This window comes from Lactuca serriola, chromosome 5 (genome assembly GCF_051521515.1).
Source record: "Lactuca serriola cultivar US96UC23 chromosome 5, Lser_US96UC23_V15, whole genome shotgun sequence".
In the NCBI taxonomy this organism is placed as follows: domain Eukaryota; kingdom Viridiplantae; phylum Streptophyta; class Magnoliopsida; order Asterales; family Asteraceae; genus Lactuca; species Lactuca serriola.
This window is the reverse complement of record NC_136412.1, coordinates 114,760,242-114,774,321: the sequence shown is the minus strand read 5'-3', so window position 1 is coordinate 114,774,321 and position 14,080 is coordinate 114,760,242.

Sequence of the window (14,080 nt, the reverse complement as noted above, 5' to 3'; positions counted from 1 at the left end):
CCCCAGGGAGTTTAATCTCATCTCATGATTGTAGCAATGTATATTTTGGATTATTTGATATGTCTTGGTTTAATTTTATAATGGTGGAGACGAAAGGTTTAGGATTTGGAGCGGGTAGCCAGGATTGTCACATCCAGATTTCCAGGTATTATATTTTATCATTTTATTTTTTAGAAAAAGAAAGGGACTTGACGAGTTGAGTCGTAGACTCGTCGAGTAGGACCACGATTGCTAACTGGATTAATGAACGGACTCGACAAGTCGGAAAGGGTGGACTCGACGCGTCCGCGCTGTGGATTGAAAACCTAATTCTTGGGGTTTGTGCCCTATTTAAAGGACTTTATAGCCTCCGTTTGCGGCTACCAGTCCTAAGAGAGAAACCCTAGAGAGCTTGAGCGAGTTGTGAGAGAGGTTGAGCTATTTTGATCATTTTTGGTGTGACTTTGCAAAGGAGAAAGTGTTTCCAGCAAGGGGAGGTCAAGGGGGTTGCATTTCAATGGGTTTTCATCTTGGATCTTCAATTTTGAGGTAGCTATTCGATCCTATCCTTCTGTTTTTGCTTTAGGGCATATGAATTTAGGGTTTTCTAAACCCCTTTTTGGCTTGTTTAGTTGAGTATAGTGTCCCATTGAGTGCTAAACTCTAGATCTGGACCTTTTGAAGTCTAGAGAGCATGAACCACGCTGCTTCTTGTGGTTCTATCGAGGAAATGGACATAGTTGCCATGTTGGAAAGGATTTCACCAAAATAAGCCTTGGGAGCATTGCATGTGTAGCAGGATTCGACCTTTACGTGTTTATTGGTCAAGGGGAAGCCAGATCTATAGATTAGAGAAGAAGATCTGACCTTGGGAGGTCAGATGAGTGTTGTCATGGGAGGAACTTGTCGAGCCCATAAGGGACTCGACGAGTCGAGTCGGGTTACCCCGCGATTCGCGACCTGTGATAACCCGTTGAGTGTAGGGTTGATTTAGCGAGTCGAGTGAGGACCAGGGGCGAAGAGGACACGCATGTACTCGCTGAGTCACACGAGTGCACTCGACGAGTCGGGTCAAAGTTTGACCGTTGACTTTTGTTGACTTTTAGGGTTTATTCAGTGTTTGGACGTATGAGCCATTAGAGGGGTAGACTGGTCTTTTACCCTTCTTAGAGAACTTATAGAGAGGGGTTAGCCTAGCCTTTAGAATTTGTATTAATTAGAGTAATTATGTATGTGATTAGGCGGAAGCTAGAGAAGTATTTCAGAGTTCGAGGTTTACCGAGTTACATGAGGTGAGTCTCTCACTATACTTTACCTAGAGTGGTAATTAGAGTTATGTAACACATTATATTGTATGCTATTGCATGATGTGATATCCATGTGATTTTATGCTATATGTGATTCAGAGTTTACTGAGTTAGGACCGAGCGGTCAACAGAGTTAAGACCAGAGGGTCCACAGAGTTATGGGACTGGAGGGTCCCACTGAGATACTTTGACCAGAGGGTCATACAGAGTTATAGCCTCGAGTGGCTAATATGTGTCGCATGTGGTATTTTGGGGTACTCACTAAACATTTATGCTTATAATGTTTGGTGTTATGTGTTTCAAGTACGAATGAGGATCGCGGGAAGGCGCCGGCATGATCAGTACACTCATGAGGAGTTTTTATACATTATGATCTTGGGTTGTGTTATATGGATTGATATGTGAAACGATGAGATTTTATAATGTTTCTGAATGAAAATATGTTTTTAAAAATGTGAATAATTGTTTGAAAAATTACGGTGTTACAAGATGGTATCAGAGCCTTGGTTTGAGGGGTTTGGGTGCACCTTCGGGCACATCTGAACTCAAACTGAGGATTTGAGAGATTTTCAAATAAAAATCACAAAATTTTTCTCAACGAGTAAAAGTTTTGAAAAGAGCAGAGCAGAGCAGTGTGTACGATCAGGCAGCGTCCGAACGATGATGTCCCAAAATATCCTTATATTATGTGTTATGAGATATGAGATAATATGTTATGCATGCTAGAGTAGGCTAGGTATTCTTATTAGGACTAGAGTGGCCTGATTTGTGATGCCTTAGCCTAGGGGTTTTGCTGCTAGGAGATGCTTGAGAGTGAGTAGATAGCAGCGAGGAGTTATGAGAGATCTGCTAGAGAGTAGACTATGGTTAGTGAGAGTAGAGTACTTGGGATTTGGAATCCAAGGAGGAGGAGTTGGGGTGAATACTAATGCGGTGTGCACGGTAGTATTGGGCCCGTACTACTGAAGACACCGGATCAGTACGCAGCCCAAGTAAGAATCCTTAGGGTACCAGTGATCGAGTAGGAATAGGATATCAAATGTGTGTACACTCGAGCGAGTCTCTAATAGTTTGTGTTTTATTTCAGAGAGACATCATGCTTAGGACACACCACACACCTGAGAGCAGTGGTGTTTGTGATGAGGAGATCCGCAGGTTGATTCATGAGGAGGTGGCTGCTGCAATCCGCGCAGAGATTCCAGAGATGTTCAAGTCTATTTAGACCACACTGATAAAGACTTTCAATGAGATATACGCAGCGATTACTGAGGCTGCAGCTACCGCAGCTGTTGCTGCTGCCAGACCTCAGGGTGGTGATTCGTTGCTGTTCCGAGATTTCAGCAACACGAAGCCACCAGGGTTCGGTTCGCGCTGAACCAGCTTCGCTTGGGAGCGAAGCACTGGTGGAAGTTTGTTACAACGCAGTATTCGCCTGTTGAGCTTGTTGCGGTGACCTGGGAGAGGTTCACCGCCATGTTCCGTGATGAGTACGTTCCCCAGGTGGAGGGGGAGTGATTGGCCTAGGAGTTTCTGACCCTCAAGCAGGGTACTGAGTGTGACAACTCAATATTTATTCCATCGTTATAACCCATTTCCGTTAATAGAATATTCTATTTTATAAAAGTTCTGTTAATTTTGGGGTAGACAAATCAATAAATGTTTTATTTTATTTTATTTTATGTTATTAATGTCGTAATGAAATAAATAAAAAGACGTGAATTACCCTCACGTTTAGTTGGAAAAAGTTTTTAATTACGACCATTTAATCGGGTAAAAATTTAAACCCCGTTTAACGTCAGTATCGGGTAGATTCCCACCTCGCCACAAACCCAACCCCTATATAAGGGTGAGTAGACATCATTTGGATCTTTTACGACCCTAGTCACTCTCTCTACTCTCTCTCTTCAAGGCTCGATTTCTTCCAAAATCCGTAAGTTTTAGCTTCCAAACTGCAAGTACTCTTACCCTAAATTGTTCTACAACTCAATACAGGTCATTTTAGCTTGAAAATCATCCAATAAGGCCAAGGGTAAGGAGTTACGGCCCAAGAACACTCTAGGGCCGTAAACCCCTAAAAGTGTGCCAAGATGCCCCCAATCTATTCCTTAGGCATAGAGGCTAAGTTAGAACATACCCTAGAAGTGTTTTAGACATTTAATCTTATGTTTAGAGGCTTGAAAGATGGTTTACGGCCCAAGCACATTCTTAGGTCGTAAACTCCCTCAAACTATGAAAATCAAGCCCTAAAACCCCTATTTAGCCTTGGACATTTACTAAGAAGTTGTCAGGAGTAAACTAAGGACCACAAAATCAAAGTATGAGAGGCATCCAAGAGTTCACGGCCGTAAACCATGGGGTTCACGACCGTAAACTCCCAAGGAGTGGTCCTAGGATCGTAAACTCCAAGGGAGTGCCTCTTTTGAACCCTAAACACCCATTAAGCCTTGGAAATTACCTTGGAACCCTTTCTAGTGATGCAAGAGACTTGAAAACACACAAATACACTCCTCACATGAGTTTACGACCGTAAACTCATGGGGGAAGTGGTCCCTCAGCCGCCGTAAACTCACTTAAGGTGAGTATTAGAAGAGTAAACTCCATGGTGAGGCCTTATACTCTTCCATTTCAACCTAATAACCTCCTAGGATCTGACCAAAGAGTTTTTCTTCGTATTAGGATGTCTATATGTGTTTAATTAGTGTCTTAATCACTAATTCCTTCTAAACATATGTCTTCATATGTTACTAGGGTCTTAGAGTGTGTTTAAGTTTTTACTTGGCACCAAATGTTCATCCGACACTTCCACCCGATCTATTCTCTACAAGTGAGTTCATACCCCCTTTAAATTAACCTTTTTAAGTGTTTTTACATGTTTTATGGGGATACAAGTTAATTGCAACAAGTGTTAGTATCAAATCATATGCGATTTATAACTTGCAACTAAAAAGTATTTTCTATACTTTTAGCTACTTGTCAATAAAACTATTTTAGATAACCATCAAATGCATTTTCCCATGTCCAATTGTCATCAAATTATTTTCAAACCGCTTTTAAATTACTTTTCACTTAAACTATATCTACACCAATATATTTATATAAGTAAGAATTGAAGGACTTAGGACCGATAACTCGCCTTATTTCCTATTCTTGTTTGATTGTGGTCTTAGGGTATACTGTTTTCCGTCTGACTGTCGTTGAATACTTAGTTATATATCATATATATTTGTGTTAGATATGAAAGCCTCCATCTTATTCAATACCTTTGTGAATCAAAGGCTTGCAATCCCACACACTAATTAACTATAATAGGTATAGTTAAGACTACTGCTCATTACCTCTATTACTATGATATCTGCTATAAATACTACTACTACAAGTTAAAGCACGATGAAGAGAATACTCTATACACTATACTAAAACTTACTATACTATAATACCAGAGAATACACTAATCCAGAACATAACACACTACCCCTCTATACGGCACTCTGCTGCGCAAATACCATGTAACCAGAGCTTCCCGGAAGGAAAGCAACACTACATGTATAGATCTATACAGGACGGATGCTATTACATCCCGACTGTTAACTACAGTCCGAGCCGACTAGGCCCAGGGATGGCACTACATCGCTACACTACGTATGACCGGGAAGGTCATCGGACCCTCTATTATGATTCTGTTTGGTTACATGAGAGATCACATCCATATCCAAATTAACACACTAAGACTTAAAGTATAAGCTAACTTCCCGAAGTAAATAAACATATATTACTAAAAGAAGTTTGCAACACTACTACAGGCAACCGGCAATGCCTTTCCTTATTTACGATACTTGAATGAAATTTATTACCTTATTTTTATAACTGAAGGTTTCAATGGAAATAGTTTTACACACTTAAAGGATTTAACTTACAAATGCTCAATTTTGGAAAATATAGGATTTTCTAGGGATTTCTACTATTCTTAAACACTAATTACAGCTTTCATACTACATGAGCGTAAACACTTTTATACAAGCAACGACACTAAATTCTTATGAACTCACCAGCTTTATGCTGATACTCGTTTTCAAAATAACTTGTATCCTCAGGTCAATGATAGACAGGTACTGGTGCAGCTTTTGAGAAGATGGAGCGTATACAGGACTCATCTTTTATTTTGTTATACTTTTGGTGTCTATCAAAACTATACAGAACACGCTTGTAATTAAACTTACTATATTAATGTAATGCTTGTTGTCACTTGTTTTTACTATTATGCAATTGTTATGATACTGTACATGACGTCCTCCACCCCAGAACGTATTCTGCTGTTCTTGGTTTTGGGGTGTGATATATTGGTATCAGAGCATTGTTTATAGTGAATCAAGTATATCAACCCATAAAAGATATACAAACTATAAACACTTCGGGACTAAAACACTCTGACCAAAGATGTATACTTCTAAATACTAAAATATTTAATTAAGTATATATATATATATATATATATATATATATATATATATATATATATATATTCACCACTATAAAGGGGTCAGTATCATACTAGAACAGAACAAAAGTATTAAGATTGTTGAACAACACAATTAGGCTTAGAAACATATAGTCACATCTAGGTGGATGTAGCCTGATCAACTACGTTTTTCCAGGAGTGACTAGCATGTGCCTAAGAATGGTTGTGGTGTTGCAACAAGTCTAAAAACTTACCAACACTACCACAAGAACGTTAGAACAAGAATACTATAGAAGTATTCTGCATTCTACTAACTACACATGTGATAACAAAAAGGGTCGTTACTAGTAGGGCAATAGTTGCTAAGTGGATACACCATAGTTACATGTGACTAGGGCCCCTGCCGTGAATTGCACTGCACCAACTGCGGCCGGAAGGGCCATACCGTCCGGTTTTGCAGATCCCAACCCAAACCCATTTCTCAGGTCCCCGGTTCGGGAGTGAGCCGGGCCTGCTATGGCTGCGGTGAGGTTGGATATTTCAAGAAAATCTGTCCGAAGGCCGGGAATACGGGAGGAACAGGAAGACTACTCGCTATTGGTCACAATGAAGTAGTAGCGGACCCCACAGTAGTCACGGGTACGTTCCTTCTCAACAACTCTTATGCATGTGTCTTATTCGACAGTGGTGCAGAAAGAAGCTTCATAAACCAAAACTTTAAACACTTACTTAAGCAATCCCCACAACCACTAAAAGAAACATTCATCGTAGAAATGGCTAACGGAAAGACAGAAAGCTATAACGAAATTTACATAGGTTGTAACCTCACATTAGACGACCATTCATTCCCAATCGACCTCATACCAGTTTTGGTGTCATTGTTGGCATGGACTGGTTGAGTCTTCATCGCGTTGATATCCTATGCTTCGACAAAGCCATCCGCCTAAATCTACCGAATAACGAAACTCTGTTAATCTACAGAGACAAACCCAGTACGAGCCTTCACATCATCTCGAGTATTCAAGCCCAGAAGTACTTACGTAAGGAATATCGTGCATTCCTTGCTCACGTTGTCGATATGAGCCAGAAAACAAAAGATCTAAAAGACTTCCCCGTCGTATGCGACTTTCCCGACGTCTTTCCTGAAGAACTCCCAGGTTTACCTCCCAAACGTCAGGTTGAGTTCAGAATCGACCTAATCCCAGGAGCTACCCCCGTAGCTAAATCGCCCTATCGTCTAACACCTGCCGAGATGCAAGAACTGTCAGGTCAACTTAACGAGCTACTCAGCAATGGCTTAATAAGACCAAGCTTCTCACCTTGGGGAGCACCGGTTTTATTCGAAAAGAAGAAGGACGGATAATTCCGTATGTGAATCGACTACAGAGAGCTCAACAAGCTGACAGTCAAGAATCGCTACCCTCTTCCCCGTATATATGACCTATTCGACCAACTGCAAGGGGAAAGTTACTTTTCCAAGATTGATCTTAGGTACGGGTAACACCAGTTACGAGTGCTTGAGGAGGATATTCCGAAAACAACCTTCCGAACTCGTTACGGACACTACGAGTTTGTGGTAATGCCGTTCGGACTGACCAACGCGCCCGCAGTATTCATGGATTTAATGAATAGGGTGTGTCGTCCTTACTTAGATCAATTCGTCATCGTCTTCATTGATGACATACTCATCTACTCTCGAAGCAAGGAGGAGCATAGCGATCACTTACGACAAGTCCTAGAAACCCTACGATCAGAGAAGTTATATGCGAAGTTCTCTAAGTGTGAATTTTGGATCCGAAGGGTGGAATTCTTAGGACACGTGGTTAGTGAGGAGGGAATCCACGTGGACCCATCCAAAATCAAAGCTATCGAGAACTGGTCAGCACCGAAGACGCCTATAGAAATTCGTCAATTTCTGGGCCTCGCTGGCTACTACCGCAGATTCATTCAGAACTTCTCTCGGATTGCGAAACCTCTCACCATGTTGACTCAGAAAGGTGTGACGTTTGATTGGGGAGGGAAACAGGAGAAGACATTCCAAACCTTGAAGTGACCCCTATGCACCGCACCGATACTATCCCTCCCCGAAGGGACAGAAGACCTCGTGGTAAACTGCGATGCATCAAATCAGGGGCTTGGTTGTGTTCTGATGCAACGAGGTAAGGTCATCACCTATGCCTCAAGACAGCTGAAGACACACGGGGTCAACTACACCACACACAACCTCGAATTAGGAGCGGTGGTATTCGCTCTGAAGATCTGGAGACATTACCTGTATGGTACGAAGAGCACAATATACACTGACCACAAAAGCCTCCAACACATACTGAACCAGAATGAGCTCAATATGAGATAAAGATAGTGGGTCGAGCTACTCAATGATTACGACTGCGAGATTCGTTATCACTCGAGAAAAGCAATGTAGTAGCAGACGCCCTAAGTAGAAAAGAGTATTCTGGTCGAAGGGTTAAGTCGTTAACAATCACTATCCATTCGCATCTATCCGCACAGATTAAGGAGGCTCAGATCGAAGCTTTAAAGCCTGAGAATGTGGCGGGAGAATCCTTACGTGGAATGGATAAGAACTTGGAGGTCAAGGGTGACGGAGCCTATTATCTCATGAACCGAATATGGACGCCGCGTCACAGTGGTTTCAGAGACTTGGTCATGAAGGAAGCACACAACACTCGATATTCCGTTCACCCAGGTGCGGATAAGATGCATCTGGATATCAAAAAGTTATACTAGTGGCCTAACATGAAAGCAGAAATTGCTACCTTCGTGAGTAAATGCCTTACTTGCATGAAGGTCAAGATCGAGTACCAGAAGCCATCAGGTCTTCTTCAACAACCGGAGATACCGGAGTGGAAGTAGGAGCGGATCACTATGGATTTCATAACTAAGCTACCCAAGACAATGGGTGGGCTGGACACCATATGGGTCATCGTCGACAGATTGACCAAGTCCGCACACTTCCTACCCATCAAAGAAACAGAAAAGATGGAGAAACTCACAAGAACATACATTAAGGAAATAGTACGGCTGCATGGGTCCCTATATCTATTATCTTTAATAGAGATAGAAGGTTTACTTTGAGATTTTGGCAATCACTGCAAAACACATTAGGGACGAGGCTGGACATAAGTATAGCCTACCAACCGCAGACTGACGGACAAAGTGAGAGGACGATCCAAACCCTAGAAGATATGTTGCGAGCCTGTGTGATCGACTTTGGTAAGGCATGGGATACCCACTTACCCCTTGTCGAGTTTTCCTACAACAACAGTTATCACACGAGCATTAAGGCAACCCCATTCGAAGCCCTCTATGGCCGAAAATGTAGATCCCCACTATGCTGGGCTGAGGTGGGTGACACTCAGTTAGCTAAAGGACGCGTTCCTGACAGCGCTCTCACGGGTCCGGAGATCATTCGAGAAACGACAGAGAATATTGTACAGATACGTGAACGACTAAAAGCCGCTAGAGATCGACATAAAAGCTACACAGATAAACGGAGAAAACCCTTGGAATTCCAAGTGGGAGACCGAGTCCATTTAAAAGTCTCTCCCTGGAAGGGCACGATGCGCTTTGTCAAGCGTGGAAAGCTGAACCCAAGGTACATAGGGCCTTTCGAGATTCTCGCCAGAATCGGCCCCGTAGCTTACAAACTCCACCTACCCCGCGAGCTCAGTAACATACATCCTACCTTCCATGTCTCAAACCTGAAGAAATGCCTATCCGACGAGACTCTCGTAATCCCACTCGACTAGATCGAGGTCAACGAGGGCCTCAACTTCGTTGAAGTGTCTGCCAAGATTATCGACCGAGAGGTCAAACGAACGAAACAAAGCCGCATCCCAATTGTGAAGGTTCGATGGAACACCAAACGAGGACCGGAGTTCACTTGGGAGCGCGAGGATCAAATGAAACTCAAGTATCCCCATCTCTTTGCTTAGTAGTACTGTAATAACTTAGTTGATTGACTTCTAAATTTCTAGACGAAATTTCCTCTAACGGGGTGATGATGTGACAACCCAAAATTTATTCCATCGTTATAACCCATTTCCGTTAATAAAATATTCTATTTTATAAAAGTTCCGTTAATTTTGGGGTAGACAAATCAATAATTGTTTTATTTTTATTTTATTTTATGTTATGAGTGTCGTAATGAAATAAATAAAAAGACGTGAACTACCCTCACGTTTAGTTGGAAAGAGTTTTTAATTACGACCATTTAATCGGGTAAAAATTTAAACCCCGTTTAATGCCAGTATCGGGTAGATTCCCACCTGGCCACAAACCCAACCCCTATATAAGGGTGAGTAGACATCATTTGGATCTTTTACCACCCTAGTCACTCTCTCTCTACTCTCTCTCTTCAAGGCTCGATTTCGTCCAAAATCCGCAAGTTTTAGCTTCCAAACTGTAAGTACTCTTACCCTAAATTGTTCTACAAGTCAATACAGGTCATTTTAGCTTGAAAATCATCCAAGAAGGCCAAGGGTAAGGAGTTTAAGGCCCAAGAACACTCTAGGGCCGTAAACCCCTAAAACTGTGCCAAGATGCCCATAAATCTATTCCTTAGGCATAGAGGCTAACTTAGAACATACCCTAGAAGTGTTTTAGACATTTAATCTTATGTTTAGAGGCTTGAAAGAGGGTTTACGGCCCAAGCACATTCTTAGGTCGTAAATTCCCTCAAACAATGCAAATCAAGCCCTAAAACCCCTATTTAGCCTTGGACATTTACTAAGAAGTTGTTAGGAGTAAACTAAGGACCACAAAATCGAAGTATGAAAGGCATCCAAGAGTTCACGGCCTTAAACCATGGGGTTCACGACCATAAACTCCCAAGGAGTGGTCCTAGGACCGTAAACTCCAAGGGAGTGCCTCTTTTGAACCCTAAACACCCATTAAGCCTTGGAAATTACCTTGGAACCCTTTCTAGTGATGCAAGAGACTTGAAAACACACAAATACACTCCTCACATGAGTTAACGACCATAAAATCATGGGGGAAGTGGTCCCTCAGACGTAAACTCACTTAAGGTGAGTATTAGAAGAGTAAACTCCATGGTGAGGCCTTATACTCTTCCATTTCAACCTAATAGCCTCCTAGCACCTGACCAAAGAGTTTTTCTTCATATCAGGATGTCTATATGTGTTTAATTAGTGTCTTAATCACTAATTCCTTGTAAACATATGTCCTCATATGTTACTAGGGTCTTAGAGTGTGTCCAAGTCTTTACATGGCACCAAACGCTCATCTGACACTTCCACCCGATCTACTCGCTACAGGTGAGTTCATACCCCTTTAAATTAACCTTTTAAAGTGTTTTAACATGTTTTAGGGGGGGGGGGGATACAAGTTAAATGCAACAAGTTTTAGTATCAAATCATATGTGATTTATAACTTGCAACTAAAAAGGATTTTCTATACTTTTAGCTACTTGTCAATAAAATTGTTTTAGATAACCATCAAACGCAGTTTCCCATGTCTAATTGTCAACATATTATTTTAAAACCGCTTTTAAATTACTTTTCATTTAAACTATATCTACACTAATATATTTATATAAGTAAGAATTGAAGGACTTAGGACCGATAACTCGCCTTATTTCCTATTCTTGTTTGATTGTGGTCTTAGGGTATACTGTTATCCGTCCGACTGTGGTTGAATTCTTAGTTATATATCATATATATTTGTGTTAGATATGAAAGTATTCATCTTATTCAATACCTTTGTGAATCAAAGGCTTGCAATCCCACACACTAATTAACTATAATAGGTATAGTTAAGACTACTGCTCATTACCTCTATTACTATGATATCTGCTATAAATACTACTACTACAAGTTAATGCATGGTAAAGAGAATACCCTATACACTATACTAAAAGCTACTATACTGTAATACCAGAGAATACACTAATTCAGAACATAACACACTACCCCTCTATACGGCACTCTGCTGCGCAAATACCATGTAACCAGAGCTTCCCGGAAGGAAAGTAACACTACATGTATAGATCTATACAAGACGGATGCTATTACATCCCGACTGTTAACTACAGTCTAAGCCGACTAGGCCCAGGGATGGCACTACATCGCTAGACTACCTATGACCGGGAAGGTCATCGGACCCTCTATTATCATTCCGTTTGGTTACATGAGAGATCACATCCATATCCAAATTAACACACTAAGACTTAAAGTCTAAGCTAACTTCCCGAAGTAAATAAACATATATTACTAATAGAAGTTTGTAACACTATTATAGGCAACCGGCAATGCCTTTCCTTATTTACGATACTTGAATGAAATTTATTACCTTATTTTTATAATTGAAGGTTTCAATGGAAATACTTTTACACACTCGAAGGATTTAACTTACAAATGCTCAATTTTGGAAAATATAGGATTTTCTAGGGATTTCTACTATTCTTAAACACTAATTACAGCTTTCATACTACATGATCGTAAACACTTTTATACAAGCAACGACACTAAATTCTTATGAACTCACCAGCTTTATGCTGATACTCGTTTTCAAAATAACTTGTATCCTCAGGTCAAAGATCAACAGGTACTAGTGCAGCTTTTGAGAAGATGGAGCGTATAGAAGACTCATCTTTTATTTTGTTATACTTTTGGTGTCTATCAAAACTATATAGAACACGCTTGTAATTAAACTTACTATATTAATGCAATGCTTGTTGTCACTTGTTTTTACTATTATGCAATTGTTATGATACTGTACATGACGTCCTCCACCCCATAACGTATTCCGCCATTCCCGATTTTGGGGTGTGACACTGAGTCTGTTACTGTGATCACCAGGATGTTCCATGAGAGGGCGATGTTCTGCCCTGAGCACGTGTCTACCAAGAAGGCAATTATGAGTCGGTATCTGAGTATTCTGAGAGGTACATATGAGAGTTCGTGGCGACTCATCGTACCGGACATTTGCCGAGCTCCAGGAAAATGCTCGGAAGAGGAAGATAGAGTCGGAGACTCTGGCTAGACAGGAGGCAGAGTCTCAAGGGAGGGATCCATGGCCGACCCAGTCCTAGTCGGCATCCAAGCGGGCCAAGCCTGCCGATTCGAGATCAGGGAACCAGAAGGGCCGCACTTGTGGCAAGTGCGGCAAGGGTCATGAGGGGGTTTGTAGAGCAAGGTCTTGCTACAAGTGTGGCAAGGAGGGGCACATGGTCAAGGATTGCCCCAAAGGGTTTGCAGTCTGTTTTAATTGCAACCAGACCGGATACTAGAAGGCCGAGTGTCCGTAGTTGGGGGGGTCATCCTAGGGAGCATTACAGGGATCTGCCCCTGCTGCCGTTCGAGCTACAGAGAATCGGCCCGTGAATGCCGAGGCACCAGTTGACAGCGGAGGAGGTTCGCGCAGCGCCAAATGTTGTGGCTGGTATGTATTCTTTCATCTATTTATTTTGAATTTGTGGTGTTATGCTTATATTATGATATGCATAGGTACATTTCTTGTGAGTTTTGTACCGGTTTTGGTGTTATTTGACTCGGGTGCGAGTCGGTCTTTTGTGTCGTTAGCCTTTAGTCAGCACATCAGTATCGGTTGAGAGGCGTTGAGTCGACCTTTGCAAGTTTCCATAGATGAGAAGAGAGCAGAGTATGCCACTGATGTGATCCGAGGATGTGTACTCGAGATCTTTGGCGTTGAGTTTCCGGTTGATTTGGTCCTGATTGTGATGGGAGAGGTCTGTGTCATCATGGGCATGGACTGGTTGAGCAGGTTTGGTGCGGTTATCGACTGCAAGTGGCAGCTGGTGACCATACGAGATCCTAATGGGGGAGTTCTTATGGTTTATGGAGAGGGTACCCGTTCTGGGTCAGCATTTGGTTCGGCCGCTAGAGCGAGGCAGAGCCTACAGCAGGGATGTAGCGGGTTTGTGGCTTCAGGAGCTACTAGGAAAGGCGTTTATACGGCCGAGTAGCTCGCCGTGGGGAGCATCGATCCTTTTTGTCAAGAAAAAGGATGGTTCACACCGGATGTGCATTGATTACCAGGAGTTGAACAAGCTGACGGTCAAGAACCGTTACCCCTTACCGAGGATCGACGATTTGTTCGATCAATTGCAGGGAGCATCTTGGTTCTCCAAGATTGATCTGAGGGCTAGATATCATCAGATGAGAGTGCGTGAAGAGGATATCCAGAAGACAGCGTTCAGGACTCGTTATGGGCATTACGAGTTCGTGGTGATGCCTTTTGGACTCACCAATGCACCGACGACGTTCATGGATCTCATGAACAAGGTGTGCAGGCCGATGTTGGATCGTTGAGTGATCGTGTTCATTGATCACATATT